We start from the raw sequence: 18837 nt of genomic DNA on the forward strand, positions 1-18837 counted from the left end.
TGCCTCAGCCTCCCGAGGGATTACAGGCATGTGCCACCACACCCGGCATAATATAAGCATTTTTGATGATTCAAGTAAAATAAGAGTCTGAACATGTGCTCAAACTAAAAATGTGTGAGCTAGTAGGATTCTTTGGAATTGAATCTGAAAATATGCACAAATGAGTAACTTGCTGAGCTGGCTTTACAAAGGCAAAAGCAGTTTCCATTGAAAGATGACTTTGTAGCTGGGTGTGATGGCATCCACTTGGAACCCCAGCTAGACTGGGCAGGGCTGAAGTGAGGCTCATGGTGAGTTTGAAGTCACATGGCAATGTAGCCAACCCTGTCTTGAAAAGAAAAGTGACTTTTATTCTGGCTGGGCGTGCATGGTGGCGCACGCCTGTAATCCCAGCACTCGGGAAGGTGAGGCAGGAGGATCATTGTGAGTTTGAGACCAGCCTGGGCTACAAAGTGAGCTCAAGGCCAGCCTGAACTGCATAGTGAGACCCTGTCTCAAGAAAAAAATATATATATATAAACCTTTTATTTAGGTGTGTGTCTTGTGGACACCTCGTCTTACATAGACATTCACCCAACATTCATGAGAAAAAAGAAGGTGGTTAGAGACTTGTTTCTACAAAGGGTTCTGGGTGCTTCCGTCATCCCTCTTGCTTGCCCTCCGGAGATGATGATCAACTTTCTTGAACTGGGGTGCATCAGTATGGTCTCTTGCTGCAGTAAGGTGAGGTCTATCATGTACATATACAATAGCACCTTCTTTTTTATACAATCCATGGCAGCCAGAAAAAAAAATCAAGTTGTACCTTCATTAAATATGTGATTATTTCTCTGTTCATACTGGCCTCGCCTGGCTCTCTTCCTTTTAATGAGAGCATTTAATTAGAGCTCTTTGGTGCATGGTGGTCGGGCACAAGGTATTTTGTCTGGGGATCTTAGACAGGGATCATTACAGTTAACCGTGTATTTTTCATCTTCAACTCTCCTGTCTGTAGACAATCTTGAAAAGAGATAGTTGACTGATTATGGTTTAGTCCTACCCCACCCTTGCAGAGGTCGAAAGGTAAACCCGGAGTGTAACCAAGTATTTCTGGGAGGCCTGACAGAGCTTGCCGGCTGCTCACGGGCTCCCCCTTTCGGCAGACTGGACGCGCTTTCTCGGCAGCCCGATCGCTTCAGTTTTCCCTTCTGTGGTTGCTGAGCGGCTGGGTCACCAGATGGGGTTCACTGCCGTGGAAATTCACTGCTGCCAGCATAGAAAGAAATTGAAGATTTCTGTTTCGGAGTGAGCGTCTGAGTTTGCAGCTGAGCTCAGAGTGTAGCAGTACGTTCCCGGCAAGGGGACATTTGAGTGCTGCGCATGACACGCCCGGAAGCACTCCTGGGATCCCGGGTCGTCGTCGGACCTCGGCAGACTCCGTGGAATTCGCGAGAGCGGCCCCCTGAGAGCGCCAGCCTCGCCCGGGCGGGGACGGCTCTGTGGCGCCTGCTCCCGGCGCCGTGCGGCTGGCTCCTCGAGGGGAGCCCGCCTCGCTAGAGAGCCCTGCGTGATCGGCGCTTGCTTCTGAAAGCAGAGCGGGCTCACAGGGGGAGACTTGGTTAAAACACCCGTGATGCGAAGCCAGGGTTAACAAGGGTTATTCCGGGCATCGCGGTGACGGTGACGGCTGACGGGTCGCTGAGGCTCGGAGCGTGCCAGGCGCTGTCCGCGGTGCCCGCTGCGCACCAGCGCGTGTTCTCACACGAGCTCTGCGGCAGTGCGGTTATACCCATTGTACAGCTCAGCGGCACAGCCCCTGCCTGGCAAGCGCGAGGTCATGAGTTCGATTCCTGGTACCAGAAAAAAAAAAAACAAAAAAGTCACATAAAAAAATGTTGGTTTATCACTAAATGATTAAAAGTAAGCTGTATAAACCCGATGAAGGAATTACACTGAGAATTGGTTTGGTTTGGCTTTTGTGGGTTTTTTTTTTTTTTTTTTTTTTTTTTTTTTTTTTTTTTTTTTGAGGCAGGGTCTCACTATGTAGTTCATGTTGGCCTTGAACTTAGTGTGTAGCTCATGGTGTCTTCAAACTCATGACATAAAAGGCCAGGGATATAGCTCAGTGGCACAGGCACCTGCCTGGCGAGCGCAAGGGCCTGAGTTCGATCCCCAGTACCAAAAACAAACAACACACACAAAAATATAGCCAGGTGTGGTAGCTAGCACACACTGTAATCCCAGCACTGGGAGACTGAGGCAGGAGGATCTTTGCAAGTTTGAGGCCATCCTAGGCTACAAAGTGAGCTCATGGCCAGCCTGAACTGCATAGCGAGACCCTGTCTCAGAAAGACAGAAGAACAAAAAGCAAAAATTCATGGCGATGCTCCTACCTCAGACGTGTACCAGCACGCCCAGCCCAACACTGAAAATGAATGTCAGATAAACACATGAAAGAAGTGAGTAATGGTTTTAAAAACAGCAGACTGAAGCTGTTTAAGTTATAATTTAAGTATCTGAGGGCTGGCATGTTAAAATCACATCTCCTTTGAATATATAATTGAATCCAGTTTTTCGTTTAGGAACAATTCTGTAATGATAAAGATTGAAATACAATAAAATATTAAGATCATAAAATTTAATTTGGTTAAATCGAGAACTACTGACGTTTATAAACATTTCTCTCCTATCTCAGTGAAAATACTAAATTCGAAAATACAAAATTAACATGACCTGATTTTTGCTCTCAGAATCCTCAGTCTAGAAAATTCAGATGCTGTGCAGGGAAAAAAAAAGCGTTAGGTATATAAAGAGCAGGGAACTCAGAGGAAGAAGCGTTTCACTTTGAAATGGGTTGCGGGACGCCGGAGGGGAGTGGGAGGGATGAGGGAGAGGTTGAGGGCGCGGGCCAGGGGGAGGCTGCGCTGCCGAGGTGCGGGGAGCCGCGGTGGGGCCGGCGCGGGGCGGGGAGGAGCCCTGCCACCCGCTCATCGCCATGGATCGCACAGCAGCCCCCCCAGCCACGGCTTTGCCTGCCGGGGTTTCAGTTCCCTTCAGTCAACTGTAGTCCCAAAATAACAGTGGAAAATTCCAGAAAAAATTCCAAAGTTTCAGATAACTTTCATTAGAGTATGTTATAACCTGTTTCACTTATGGTACTATTAAACTCTATCAGTCCCTGTGCACATGTAGAAGCAAACATCTCCTGAGTACAGGGTTTGGAACTGTCTTTGGCTTTGGGCAAGCACAGGGGTCCTGAAACATCCCTGTGGATGAAGGGGGTGGGGAGTGCTCTCGTTTGTGCACCAGACACTGAGCTGGACTATGACGCTGTAAGGTTGACCCCATCCTTACCCAGCCCTACAGTACATTCAATAGCGGTAAACCTATCACACCTAATAACCAAGTGCTAAGTATTGTGGTGCTATCGAAGGTCAACTTTAGGCTGGGCGGGATAGCACACACCTACAGTCAGCACTTCAGTGGCTGAAACAGGAGGATCTCTTGATCCAAGGAGTGTAAGACAAGCCTGGACAACATAGCAATACCCCATCTCAAACAAAACGGGTCTAGAGAAAACCCGAAGGTCAAGGAGAAGTCGAGGCGGCTTCTGCAAAGAGGTGGCAGTTGATCCGGGCCTGACAGGATGGTGAAGACACGGGTAGAGAAGGGCAGCGCAGGAGTGGCCACTGCCCACCTCCCTCTCCAGCTCTGCGGGAAGCTGACGCAGCAGGAAGAGGCCTGGCTGCCACTGTCAAGGGACATAAAGTCTGGGCACCCGGATGAGAAAGGTAACTGGCGACTGAAGCAGTTGACGGCGCTGGGTTACCCAGCGAGCAAGCAGACATACCTGGCTTTTTACAGTGTTCTGTTTTTTTTTTTCAGAAGTCACCTCTGTGAAGACTTCTTTACATCCATTTGATGTCACTGTTTTGTTTCCTTTGGTACGTGTCACGTGGAGGAGCACCGTGGCCTGGTTGAGTTGAGGCTCTCTAAAGTTTCATTTCACAGTTAGGCTGGAGATGCTCCGGGAAGCACGTATGGAATCTGACTGAGGAGAGCGGGAGCCCTCTGGGAAAGGAGAACCCCAGGAAAGGAATGCCCTGGGGGATGAGCCAGACCAGACTAGGGGGTCGGGGAGGACACTGGAAAGGCTGTTGGCAACCAGAGCCCTGAAGGTTTTGGGTTGGTTCGATCTGCATCCTTGTTCATTGGTATATAATGCTCCGAGTTCTTACTGTCCCTGCTTCCTTGTGGACCATTCACTAGTGTTTAGAGAGTGATGAATGGTCATCTCCACGTAAGGCTACTGTCACGGACTTAGTTTGGGTTTTGTGTGTGTGTGACAGACAGCAGTATAGGCGGTAAGCCAGGTACTTGTTTTATTGTGTTGGGGGGTGGTCTTTTCTGACACTTAACGCTAAGATTCAGCGTTTTGTTCTTTGATTCAGCTCCTAGCTCTGTCTCATCTGTTCCAACGCTTTTTTGGTACATGTAACATTTTTGGATTTGTGAAAAAGATTTGCTAATTCCAAGAAATTTAGCCAAGGAAAGAATATTTTTAAAAGATATTTTTGTTGGGAGACATTTTTATAAATTTATATGATTTCCTATATTTTAAAAAATGTGAGAAAAAATTCAAAGCCGGTGTGTCACTGGTGGATTTCTTTCTCTTGCGAGGGTGAGCGTGAGAAGAGGCTTTATTGTAATAATTGCCAAGTTGCCAAGGAGAAGCGCAGCCCTTGAGAGACCCGCTTGCCGGTGACTTGGCTATGTCAAACAAATGTTCAGCATTCACTCTGACACTTCTTGAAGAATTTGATTGAAACTATATATGTCCAGATAACACTCAGCAAAGTGCCCTTCTTGCATTTGTTTCAAGATATATTTGGAAACAAGAGAGATGACCTTGGACTCAGCTGCTTTTCCAATTTAGGACTTCTCGCTGGGTCTACTGAGCAGTGTTCCCCAACACTGAATATTCAACAAATGGAGAACGTTTCGGGGACTCTGCCGCGAGTCCTGAGATAGAGGACTCCCCCCACCCAGCAATATGTTCTGCCTCTAAAAGAGGTGATATATTTAACCTACAAACTATATTAGCTTTCTAACCGTCTCCTTCAAGATACATTTAGGAACACATTCGCTTTGCAGCAGAGTGCCTTTTTGTCATCTAGATTGAGCTGTCCTTGCTTTTTAAAATATTTTCGCTTCTGAGAAATGAAAAACCAACGGTTAACCCCTCACCTTTGCTTTCTGGCATTCAAAATTTGGTTGAAGGCCAGGGTTCGTTGTAGCTTGATGTAAGATCTAAAAGAAGCCTTTGGAGGCCCTGACACCCCGTCTCAGGTTATTGCCACCTGTCCAGAGGACAATAGAAGTCCTGCTCGTCCAGCCTCGAGCCCGAATGCCAGAGTCAGCTTCCAGCGGTGTCTACATTTAGCCCGTGGAGATGGATGGCTTGACTGTCATCAAAGTGATGTTCTTTCAGTTACCATTTTGCATATTTGGGGGCTTAAGCATTTCCATTTTTAATGTGTTGTCATGGTCACAGGACCAGACTTAGGTAACCTTTTTGATAAGGCAGTTTTCAGGCAAATAAGGATTATAGTCTGACCATGGCCCTACATCACATACTACAAAGGATAATAAAATTCTGTTTTAATATGTTCCAAATATATATACATGTTCCTAAGATGTTGTAGGCAATCAGAGTATTTTATAGAGATGATTATGGTGTTAGCAACAGTCTCCAGCATGTGCAGTATATTAATTCTCTCTTTTTTTTAGTATATTAATTCTCAGTAAAATGTGTTACGCACTGGTACACACATACCACTCGTGGAAATAAATAAACATAACCATTACAGTAGTTCAAAGCCTAGCTGGTCCTCAAGAATTCTTTGTTGGATTTGGAATTGAATTACATCAGCTGGGGCTGCGGATCTAGCTCAGCAGCACAAGTGCCCGCCTGGCAAGTGCAAGGTCCTGAGTTCGATTCCTAGCACCAAAAAAAAAGTAAATCACATCAGATGTTAGCCATAAGGTGAAAGCTTGAACAGTTAGCAGATTTTAAAACCAGTACTACCTAAGATTCTTTTAAAGATGAGCCATCCCATCAGAGGACAAACTAACCATAAATTTTTAATTATTATAAATTACCAGCATTACTTTGTAGTTTTCTAGCTCCAAAACTGAAGACTTTTAATGACGTTTACTTCTTTATAAAAACAGGCTTTGCATGGGTGTGGCCGTCCTGTGTACATTTCCATTATTTTATTGATGTTGAACTAGAGCAATTGCTGAAGTCACCACACTGCCCCGATTAAGTAAATAAGAGCTCATAGTACCCAGGCTGATTGATGTTGCAGGATAAGCAGGCAGGTTTGCTTTTCCTGGTACAAGAGACTCCTCTGACTCTAACTTTTGAACTGGGATTTTAAAGATAAGCAGGGAAAAGGTACGGAAAAGAAGGTGATGTTCTGAAAAATGTTCCTAAGATCTGTAGTGTAGTGTAGGGAAAATTTTCGTGAGGAAAATAACTCCCTAAGAAGGGTCATTTTATTTTAAGTAGTAGAACTGTGAGCGTCAACATTTTCAGAAAACATTGTTTTTGTTAGTATATTTTGTCATTCTTTTCTGTTGTTTTGGGGGTTTGGGGGTCCGATTTTTTTCCTTTTTCTTTTTTCTTTTTCGAGACAGTCTCACTATGCAGTTCAAGCTGGCCCTGAACTCACTTGGTAACCGTCCAGGCTGGCCTCGAGCTCCTACCTCAGCCTCCCGAGTGTGGAGATTATAGGCGTGCACCACCATGTTCAGAACTATGTGCATTTAAAATTGTAATCGGGGCTGGGGATTTAGCTCAGCGGCACAGCACCTGAATGGCAAGTGCAAGGTCGTGAGTTCGATTCCCAGTACTGGAAAAAGAAAACAAAACTAAAATTGTAATGGATATTGCCAAGTTGCCCTCCAAAAAACCAGTGCCAGTTTCTGCTCCCATCAGTTGAGTCTGGCAGTGCCCTCTTTGCCGTCCCCTCACCTAGACCAGGTTATGACCTTTACAAAATCCCTGGCAGTGTCACGGGTTTGGGGGGCCAGTGTTTTTTGTTTTTTGTTTTTTGTTTTTTGTTTTTTGAGACAGAGTTATGATATGTAGTTCAGGCTGGCCTTGAGCTCACTTTGTAGTCCAGGCTGGCCTTGAACTCACTGCGATCCTCCTGCCTCAGCCTCCCAAGTACTGGGATTACGGGCATGCGCCACCATATCCGGCTATCACGGGTTTAAAGAATTATTTTCTTTTTAAAATTCAGAGTGAAATTGAGTTTTTTATGGCCCACTTTTAATTTCTTACGTAACATTTTTCTCCCACTGAATAGGAAGCCCCTATCCATCATTGTAGAAATTTTGAATAATGTAGAAAATAATTCCAATCACCTGTGTTCTCACCCAAGATTATTACTGTTTATAGTGTTGATTGCTTCTAGTCTTGCTATGAAATTTATCATACTATTTCTAACAAATATTGAAGGTAGGAGAGGAGTTTGTTTTAAATATGCATCTTTTTAAGATGAGGCCGTCGGGCCGGGATGGAGCTCATAGTAGAGCCCAGGCGTAGTTCTGGAGACAGAGGCTCCGGGTCCCATCGCCAGCACCAAAGGAAAAAGAGAAGAGAAAATTATAATCCAACTACTGAGAGTGCTGCTTTGAGCTCTTTTAATCAAGGTGCTATATAAATACTTTGTAGACCGAGCTCCCCTCTGCCAGGCTTTTGCCATCAGCTACTGGAAAAAACATTAACATTCTTTCCTTGACACTGACCTGTCAGTACCAGACCTGGAACTAGGAGAGATTTCCTAGGAGCCTACAGGACTTGCAGTGGAGGAAATAGAGCTGTAATCCCTTTGTGGCCCGGAAGATAGAGCAGTCCTGTACCTTTGAAAAAGAATGATAATTGCATGCTCTCTCACCTCCCTTGTTGCTTTTGCTGCCTTCTGCCCCTCTGCCATGTGCCACTCTGCCTTGGAGCCAGCAGGTTATGGACTGAAACCTCTACAGACTATGTAAACCTTTCTCCCTTGAAAAAAAAAAAAAGGAATGATAAGATGGGCATGGTGGCACACGCCTGTACTCCCAGTGCTCTGATGCAGGAGGTTTGTAAGTTCAAGCCCAGCCTGGGTGACTTTGTAATATAACAGGGCCCTGTCTCAAAGAATAAACGCTGGGCATGTGGTACACACCTGTAATCCCAGCACTCAGAAGGGAGGATTGCTGTGGTTTTGAGGCCAGCCTGGGCTACACAGTGAGTTCAAGGCCAGCCTGAACTACAAGCAAGACCCTGTCTCAATAATAATAAATAATAATAATAAAGGGCTGGGGTTGTAGAGTAGGGCAAAGGCCCTGGGTCCAATCCCCAGTACCCCCACATACACACAAAAGAAGCATTTCCTATTAAATAGTAGTGTGTTTACATATATTACTATCACACACACATATACATATCACAACAGCGATGAGACCGGTGATCCAAGTCAGGAACATACAGAAAGCGCGGTGAGCTAGCGGGCTGGTCGGACACACAGTCCTCCTTTCAGAGAGACAGTCCCAGTCTGATTCGCTCTCAGACCGCATGAGCATCAGGTGCGGCGTGGTCTCCGTGCACAGCCGTCCTCTCTGCCTTCTGAGACAGACAGGCCACTTGGCCTAAGTACTAGTTAAGTGAAGGATGAATGAATGAAACCTAGAATGAACCACCTACTTGTGTCCGGGCCTCAGCTCCTTTCTACGATCACTGAAAAGATCAAATCAGGTAACACATGGGACCAGCAGCTCTCTCCAAGCGGGTTGTCTCATTATTTTTACAGAGCGAACCGTGGTTAAGTCAGGCCCCAGTCCAGATCCTGCCGTATGCCAGCTGCCTATTTATTTTCTTGGCCATCAGACAAACAATAAAGTAAATATATGGGGTGGCTGGATAATTACAGGTGATCTTCCCTAGTCTTGATAGTGTTTCCCACATTCTACATTTTTGTCCTCTGACACAGACAACCAGCGGTCTTGTCACAAAACTTACTAGGTGACCATTGAAGGGATCCTGATTGCAGTGATAGAAGTTTTTATATTGCTGGTCTATCTAGTGGACTTTGACGTCTTAGTCACTGCCTCTTTCTCAAGAGTGTATAAATCTAGTAATAGAACAGGCATGCCAGGCGTGGTGGCGCACGCCTGTAATCCCAGCGCTCGGGAGGCTGAGGCAGAGGGATCCTTGCGAATTCAAAGCCAGCCTGGGCTACAAAGTGAGCTCAAGGCCAGCCTGAACTGCATAGCAAGACCCTGTCTCAAAAACAAAAACAAATAAAAGCAGACATGATCCTTTAAAAAGTCCCGTGGACGGTGTAGGTTGGCTTGGTCTGTCTGAGACAGGGTCTCACCTTGCAACCAAGGCTAGCCTCAAAGTCACAATCTTCCTGCCTCAGCCTCTGATGCTATGACCTTTTAAGTTTGTTGAAAGAGGAAGTGAGCGTATTGTAAAAACCAGTTAAAATCAGAATGTAGTATATTTGAACTATAAAAGAGCACCAGCTCAGATCTCGGAGAAGATAACTAACTTAATTACCCAGCCTCTAAAATGCAAATTTGCTTTAAAAATGTTTTCATAAAAATCTGATGTCAACAGAAACATTTTCCATTCTCCTTTAATGTAATACCGTACAAATAATAAACAGCATGTAAGCCTCTTTTTACATTTGTAATGAAAAGAATTGCATAATCAGGCAGGAATCAAGACGTAAAAATAATTGCAAAATTAAACCAAGTGATCTATGTTCCTTACTCCATCAGGAGTAAAATATAAAAACAGTCAGCAACTTTATCAACTTTAAAATTCTTGACCTGGGTATGGTGGTGTATTCCTCTAATCCCAGTACTTGGGAGGCTGAGGCAGGAGGATCATTGTGAGTTCGAGACCAGCCTGGGCTACAAAGTGAATTCAAGACCAGCCTGAACTGCATAGCGAGACCCTGTCTCAAAAAGACAAAAAAAAAAAAAAAAAAAAAAAAAAAAAAAAGAAAGAAATAGGGTCTCACTGTAGTTCAGGCTGGCCTGAACAGCCACGCCCAGCTATCCTAACCATTTTGAAGTGTTCAGTTCATTAGTTTTAGCCATGTGCACACTGCTGTACAGCGAATCTCCAAAGCTTTTGCATCTTGCAAAAGTAAGACACTGTCCATTCATTAACAACCTCTGACCCCTCCCCCTCAGCCCCTCACAACCCAACTTTGTATTTTCCTGTCTGTGATTTGGACTGCTCTCAGGACTTCCTGTCGGTGGGTCATTGAGCACATGCAATGGATTTGGTTCACTTAGCATAATGGGGTTTTTTTGTTTTTTTTTTATGTTTAGCAGAATGTTAAGGTTCGTCCACATTGTTATGTGATTGGATTTCCTTCCCTGTTTAGACTGAATGTGGTCCTTTTTAATATTTTTGTGGTAGCATTTATTCTCAAGTTTTTTTATTCTTACATTGTTAATGTTCAACCACCCCAAATACTTCTTTACAGATATTGTCTATTAATGTTTCAGAGCAGAATTAAATTCAACATGATGGAAAGACTGGGCATGGCTGGGCGTGGTGGCGTAATCCCAGCACTCGGGAGGCTGAGGCAGGAGGATCGTTGCAAGTTGGAGACCAGCCTGGACTACAAGTGAGCTCCAGGCCAGCCTGAACTGCATAGGGAGGCCCTGTCTCAAAAAGCCAAAAAAAAAAAACCCTCCCCATTTCTGCATCCTTCCAGTCTCTGGCAACCACCATTCTACCTTCTGTCCACATGAACTTGGTTACTCCAGGTACTTCGTCCTGGTGGCATCGTGTAACTAGCTGATTTGGTGGCCCTGTCGGCCACATCGTCCGTGCTATGTCAGCATCTCCTTCCTCTTCCTTTCTGTTTATGACCGAATAGTCCATTGTATGGCTATACCTCGTTTGGTTTATTCATCAGTTGACAGATAGGTTGTCACCACATTTGTCTACTGTGAATTGCGCTGCCACGAACGTTCCTGCGTGCGTTGATGTGCGGACGCGTTCCCAGTTCTTCCGGGCGCACGCCTGCAAGTGGAGTCACGGAGTCACTTGGTAGCTCCAGTGTTTAACCTTAAGGAGCTGTGAAGCTTTTTCAAAGGCGGTTCACATTCTCACCAGCAAAGAGGAAGGTTCCAGTCTCTCCACATCATTGCCATTGCTGCCATTGTCGGTCTTTTCGTTTGCGGCCAGCCCAGTGGGTGTGAAGTGGGATCTCCTCGTGGTCTTCCCTTGCATTTCCGAGACAGCGAATATTCCACGTGCTTGTTGGCCACTTACAAATCTTTGAAGAAATGCGTGTTCAAACCCTTTGCCCATTGTTTTGAGCTATTTGCCTTTTTGTTTGTTTTTGTTCTTCTTTTTGAGACAGGGTCTCGCTTTGCAGTTCAGGCTGGCCTTGAGCTCACTTTGTAGCCCAGGCTGGTCTCGAACTTGCAATGATCCTCCTGCCTCAGCCTCTTGAGTGCTGGGATTACAGGTATGCTCCACCACACCCAGCTATTTTTGATGATGTACAAATTATCTATTTTTCTCTAGCTTTTTGTATCTAAGAATGCTTTATCCAAGCCAAGACCCCAAAGATTTACGTGGGGCTGGGGATATAGCTCAGCAGCACAGCACCTGCCTGGCAAGCATAAGGTCCTGAGTTTGATTCCCAGTACCCTTCTTCTAAGGGTTTTTTTTTAATTTGTTTTTGGTGCTGGGGATTAAAACAAGGGCTTTATAAATACTAGACAAGCATTCTACCTATGAACTATGCCCTCAGCCCAAATTTTAGCTCTTATATTTAGGTCTATGACCCATTTTAAATTCATTGTTGTATGTAAATGACCCAACTTCACTTTTTTGCGTGGATGTCCTTTGCACAGTACCATTTGTTGAAAGACTTCCCCTCCACACACTGACTTCTCTTAGCACACTTGTTAAACATCAAGTCGCCATAAATGTGAGGATTTGCTTCTGAACTTCCAGTTCTGTCTTGTTAATGTATATGTACATCTACCTTTATGCCATACCATATTGTCCTGATTACCTTAGCTTTATTATTATTATTTTGTCTTTTTTGAGACTTTTTGTCTTTTGTCTCGCTATGCAGTTCAAGCTGGGCTTGAGCTCACTTTGTATGCCAGACTGGTCTCCAACTCACAACGATCCTCCTGCCTCAGCCTCCCGAGTGCTGGGATTATAGGTGTGTGCCATCACACCCGGCTACCTTAGTGTCAGAGTAGGTTTTGACTGTAACCCTAGCACTCAAGAGGCTGAGGCAGGATTGCTCTGAGTTCGAGGTCAGCCTGGACTACATGGTGAATTCAAGGCCAGCCTGAAGCCTGAACTATACAGCAAGACCCTGCCTCAAAAAATAAAAATGGAGTAGATTTTGAAATCAAGAGGTTTGAGTCCTATTTTATGTTTATGTTTTCGAGTTTTCTGTTGTTTTTATTTTGTTTTTGCTTTCTAGGTCATGAACGTTCCCATGCATGTTTTAATTACTAGTTTGTCAATCTAGAGAATACCAGGGATTACACTGAGTCTATAGATCATTTGGGGGAATGTTTGCTGTCATCTTAACAATATTAAGTCTCCCAGTCCATTAGCAAATGTATCTGTCTATGTATTTAGGTCTTTAAGTAATTTTTGTAGTTTTCAGCATTGAAATTTTACACTTCTTTTTGACTTTTTTGAGACAGGGTTTCACTATGCGGTTCAGGCTGGCCTTCAATTTTGTTCAGCAAAATTTTAAACTTTTTAGCAGGGTCAGTGACACACTCCTATAATACAACCCTCGGGAAGCTGAGGCAGGGGGATCACCTTGAGTTCAAGGCCAGCCTGAACTGCACGGTGAGACCCAGCCTAAAAAAACAAAATAAAACAAAAAATCTTGTACTTCTTTTGTTAAACTTATGTCTAAAGTATTTTATTCCTTTTGATGCTATTATAAGTAGAATTGTTGTTTGAATTTCATTTTCAGGTTATTCATTGCTAATTAACAAAAAATTTTTGTATGTTGATGTTGTTCCCTATAACCGTGCTGCATTCATTACTTCCAGCAGTCTTTTTAATAGATTCCTTAGGACTTTTTGTATAAAAGATCAGGTCAACTACAAAAAGATAGTTGCATTCCTTCCTTTCCAGTGTAGGTGCCTTTCATTTATTTTTCTTTCCACATCCTCTCTAGCACTTACAGTACCACATTGCACAGAAGTGCTCAGAGCAAACATCTCGTTCCTGATCTTTAGGAGAAAGCGTACATTAAGTACGATGTTACCCCAGCACTCAGGAGGCTGAGGCAGGAGGATCATTGTGAGTTTGAGGCCAGCCTGGGCTACAAAGTGAGCTCAAGGCCAGCCTGAACTGCATAGCGAGACCCTGTCTCAAAAAGACAAAAGAAAAAGTAATAATAATACGTTAGCTGTGGCGTTTTGTGAGATCAGGGAAGCTGCCTTCTAGTCCTCCTCGGTTAAGTATCTTTCCCATAAAAGCATGTTAGATTTTCTCCAGAGACTTTTCTATATGTATTGACAAGCTCATGTGGGTCTTGTCTTTTATTTTATTAGTATGGTGTATAGGTATATATTAGTTTCAGATTTTTTTTTATTTTGTTTTTTGGGGTTTTTTTGTTTGTTTGTTTTTGGTTTTGTTCTCTTTTTTGGATTTTTTTTTTCCAGTACCTGGACTCGAACTCACGACCTTGCTCTTGCCAGGCAGGCGCTGTACCGCTGAGCTAAATCCCCAGCTCCTGTTCTTCTGTTTTTAGAAAGGGTCTTGCTAGTCCAAGCTGGTCTTGAACTCACTGTGTAACCCAGGATGCCTTCAAATCTATGGTGATCCTTCTGCCTCAGCCTCCCGAGTCCTGGGATCACAGGTGTGCCCCACCATGCCTGGCTTAGTTTCAGATGTTAAACCAACCTTTCCTTCCTAGGCTAATCCCATTTTGTTATGGTATATTATTTTTCTATGTTTCTGGGTTCAGTTTGCTAGTATTTTATTGAGGCTGTTTTGCTTCAATCTTCCTGAGAGAGACTGGGACATCAAGGATGACTTTCAGATCTTTTCCCATATTGAGTTATAAAAGCTTAAGGAGAAGCAGGTTTCAGTGGAGTGGGCGAGCTCTGCTTCATCCATGTTAAGCGTGAGGTTCCTAGTGGACAGCTGGGAGGGGCTGTCAGCTAAGGGCTGCGTTGAGGGACCTGGCATTCCAGGGTGAGGTCAGGACTGGAGGTGAATGGAGATTTAGGAATCGGTATCGTAGAAACCTCATCACCCCCTCCCACCACCCCCACCCCGCCATACTCTCTGGGGTCCCCTTGCAGCCTTCCTTTCTTTTTCTTTTTCTTTTTTCTTTTTTTGTCTTTTTGAGACAGGGTCTCGCTATGCAGCTCAGGCTGGCCTTGAGCTCACTTTGTAGCGCAGACTGGCCTTGAACTCACACAATCCTTCTGCCTCAGCCTCCAGAGTGCTGGGATTTCAGGTGTGTGCCACCACACCCGGCTTCAACAGCTTTTCTTAAGTCATTTCCTTAACTTGCTCCAGACCAGGGAGTTCTGCCACTGCACCTTCTGGGAAGCTTTCCACTGTGGGACCCGCCCACACCAAGTCAAGACCCTCCCACCTGGCTCTTTGCAGTTCCTGGGCAAGTGAGTAGATTTGGAAGAAGGGAGCTTTGGAGACATCGGAGAGTTAGTGGAGCTGGTTCAGACTTTGAGTTGGCCCAGAATTCTTTGCTATGGGGTTAGTGGAGCCTGAAAAGAAAATGAAAAAGGAGCTGGCCAGGCTCACAGAAGGACTTGTGACTCAAAAGAGTAGTTGGGGGCCGGGGAGATAGCTCAGCGGCACAGCACCTTTCTGGCAAGCACAAAGTCCTGAGTTCAATTCCCAGGATAGTGGGGAGCCAAGTACAGTGGTGCACAGCTATAACCCCAATACTTGGGAAGCTGAGGCAGGAGTGTTGCTGCAAGTTTGAGGCCAGCCTGGACTACATGGTGAGACCTTGTCTCCAAAAAAAAAAAAAAAAAGAGGCTAATTGGCACCTTTTGGGGGGATGTTATACTTTGAGAGACGTCACGAAGGAAGCCTAGGCAGGCCCTTCACAGGGAAGTCACCTTGCTGTTCGTCCGGTTAAAGTTTTGCACAGCTGCGATGGTCGTGAAGGTTGCACAACAGTGCGGATATGCCTGCTACCACTGCGCACGCGTGAGCAGGGTAGTTGAAAGCCTGCGCGTTTTATCCCAATTTTTAAACATTGCAGATGGAAATTGGATAACAGGACCTGGAATATTTTCGCTGGGCTCCCAAGAAATCTAAGCTGTCCAGCCGGTTGCAGAAGCCGCTGGAGGCATCCGCGGAGGAGCTGCGGACTCTGACCGTACTTTGCCTTCCGCGTCTGTAAGCGCACTGCCCGAGGCGTGTCTCTGCTGCGAACCCCGTCCGTCCCGGGCCCAGGGGGGACGCAGCCCCTCTGTCGGCATCGCGCAGGCCGTGTCCACGCGAGCAGAGGCCGCTGGAGTTGTGTGCGGTTTCCGGGATCGCCCCGTGGGCGCGGGGTGCCCGGTGCCGGGGCCCCGGGGCCCAGTGGGAGAAGGACGAGGGTGGGGGCAGCCTGGGCCATGAAGGCTCGCGGCAGCTCAGCTGCACGCCTGTGACGCCTCTCCCTTAGGTCGCAGACCTTACTCTTTTCGGCTTCTCCTTAGCCTTGTGCAGAAGTCTGGCGTCACGCTCCACGCAGGCCTTTTCCCTCGGCCAGGTCCCTCTCCGTCTCCTGGCCAGCTGTGCCTTTTCCCTGTGTCACCGACCGTCCCTGGCGCATGTCCACGAATAGGGCATCAGGGAGGGGCACTCGGGCGTGGATTACTCTGATTTAGGGTCAGGGTTAAGGGGGGTGAGTCGGCTCAACCCCTGCCTGAGCCCGCACTGACCAGTCCCCCCGGCCGGGCACATCGTTCCTTCCTCGCGTCCTCTCCGCGTCTCTGGCCCCTCGCGGTGCTGCTCTATCGCCTTCCTCCGTTCAGATTTTGAGGCCGCTGACTTTGTCTGCAACAGCTGCTGCTTCCCGCCCTTTGCCTGATACGACGCAGGGCCCACGGCACCTCTCTGCCCACTCTGTGTCCTCAGACAGGCTCCGAGCAACAGCGGCTTAGTTTCTCCGGCCGCTTGTTCAGCACAGTCCCCGAGGAGTCTGTGACACCTAAAATACCCAAGACCCCGCGGCACCCTTGGAAACTAAGTCCCTCCTTTCATCTCTCTGAATACCTTCAAGAACACTGGTGTCCTTTCGTGGTCTTTGTGAACCACTTTCTTGCAGCAGCAAGAAAGGAGGGGCCAGCCGGCCATGGTGGCGCACGCCTGTAATCCCAGCACTCGGAAGGCTGAGGCAGGAGGATCGTTGCGAGTTCGAGACCAGCCTGAGCTACAGAGTGAGCTCAAGGCCAGCGAGACCCTGTCTCAAAAAGATTTTAAAAAACGAACAAACAAGAAACAAAGAAACGAGGGCGGCTGTGCAGTGTCCCCTCCGCAGAGGAGCGCAGAGCCGCAAGAAGGTCTCTGGAGCGGCTCTGCCTGTGCAGACCTTGGGCGCCCGGGGCTCTGGACTGCAGGCTCGGCGGCTGCTCAGGAGCCAGCGCAGGCCCTCGGCAGCCACTTTGGGGACTCCCCCAGCTTTGCTCCTCAGTTAGATTCCAGGCTCTCTCAGAAGAATGGGAAGGGAAGGGAGGGCAGGGAGATGAACGAGAAAGAATCGAGAAAAAGTGCTGTGTCAGGGCTGGAAAAAGTGAAAGCGCTTGGCGGGCTCATTTACGCGGCAGAAGGAACACCTTGACCTGGCAGTTGTTCAGCATCTGCGCTCTTCCAGATTCACATGCAGACACAGAGATGTGTACACACACACACACACACACACACACACTCATGCACACGCGCATGCGCGTCAGACATACGCACGATACAAAGCAAAGCTCTGGTCTGGGACATCTTTCCACGGGCCGTCAGCAGCCTGCCTCGCGATGACAGGTTTAGTGGCTGTCCCTCTCTGCACTCCGCCGAGACCACCCACCCAGAGGCCGGGCCCAGCCGCCCTGCTTGGCGAGGCCTGGGACAGCCTCGAGGGCAGCAGCGCAGGGCCACTCCGGGGTCAGGTATAGAGAGCCCCTTCCTGGTGCTCGTTGCAGTCCAGCAAGTGTGCAATCCCATGAAAAGGTATTGGAATCCTAGCAAGTTAATTCCAACCTACCACTTCCAGTGCAACCCATGGCGAGAATAAAGACACTAAGGCATATTTTATGGAGAGCCGAGGGGTCCTAAGTCCAGTCATGATGATGGCTATCTGGAACAAAGGCCCCGACCCAGGGCCAAACCTTTATTCATTCATGAAGAAGGGAGTGGCTGGAGGACGAGTGACTGAGAACTGTGGGAAGGAGGTGAGCGCCGTGAGCTGGGCCGGGTAGGAGGCCTGAATCACCTCCGCCAATGCAGAGAGGAGGATCTGCAGGAAGAGTAATCTGCGTAACACACTTGAGACAGTATCTAGTGTTTTGGGGTCAGGGCTTCAGCTCTGATGTGTAATCTTTGAAGCCCCAGGAAGTCACGGCCTCTATCCCAAGGCTCCATTCCAGCCGACAGTGTGGAGCACTGGCTCACACACCCCGCCTCACCCCAGCTCACTCATGGGAACACCGGGGTCCAGGGAAATACGCTTGCCATATTCAAAGCCTCGGCTAGACCGATATGCATTGCTTAAAACCAACTGATGGGATAAGGAAATGGTCCTAGCCAGCTCTGTACATATCAATACATGGAAATAGGGTCAGGCTCAGCCAAAATGGAGGCAATTGCTCCTCTTCCAAGGAGAGTCGCCCAGGTGGCCCTCCAGTCAGCAGGGCTGCATGGGCTTTGGCTGAGTCCCTTGGGCCTGCTGTGGGACTTTGTCCATGTTGCTTGAACTGTATAATCCAGGGTCCCCAGCTCTAAGACCAATGGCTCTTGTCCTAGAAATGTCCTAAGGATGGCATAAATTATGGTCTTCAAGTGCTTGTGTGTCTAGGAGGCAGGGAACTTAGAAAATTCCATGTTCTTCTCCTTGGATTGAGAGTCAGAATTTCATAGGCTCCTCCACGGAGGTCCTTAGGAGACATTTCATCATAGAACAGGCCAGGAAAAGGCAAGCCCGCCTGCAGAAGAGGTTTGAAGTCTCCTGTGTGTAGTACAGGGTGGCGGTGACTTGTTTTTCTGTCTTCCGGATCCCCTTTCCAGCCTGATCTCTTTCTGAGTCACTGGCTGGCTGGGCCACAGACGGTGTGGTGGGAAAAACATCCAGGCACTCTCCTTTTCCTATGGGACAGTGCATTGATCAGCCCACCCTGTCAGGAGGCAGAAAAGAGCAGCCTTGTTACTGACCAGTGTTGGACCAAGTAAGGCAGCCTAGTCTGTGGTACCAAGACAGCCAGTGGGCCCAGGACCCGGCTGCTCTGCGCAATGCTCATCAAAAGGCGGAGGGTGACCCTTCGGCTCCAGGTCATCTGGCCCCAACCCTGGAGTACCAAGTGCCTGAGAACTACCAGGGGCTTCTTGTCCACTGCAGCGGTCCTCCGTTTCTTGTAGCAGTCTCTTGTTGCTCCTGTAACAGATCACTACAAACTCCAGGTATTAAACAACACAGATATATTATCTGACATTTCTGCACGTCAGAAATCCCCGTTGGATCTCAGCAGGAGAAAGTCAAGGTGTCGGCCTGGCTGGGTTCCCATGAGGGTCCCTGGGGGAGGATCTATCTCCCTTTCCAACCTCTAGAGGCT

Source organism: Chinchilla lanigera, unplaced genomic scaffold (assembly GCF_000276665.1).
Source record: "Chinchilla lanigera isolate Chin_1 unplaced genomic scaffold, ChiLan1.0 scaffold00081, whole genome shotgun sequence".
NCBI classification, from domain to species: domain Eukaryota; kingdom Metazoa; phylum Chordata; class Mammalia; order Rodentia; family Chinchillidae; genus Chinchilla; species Chinchilla lanigera.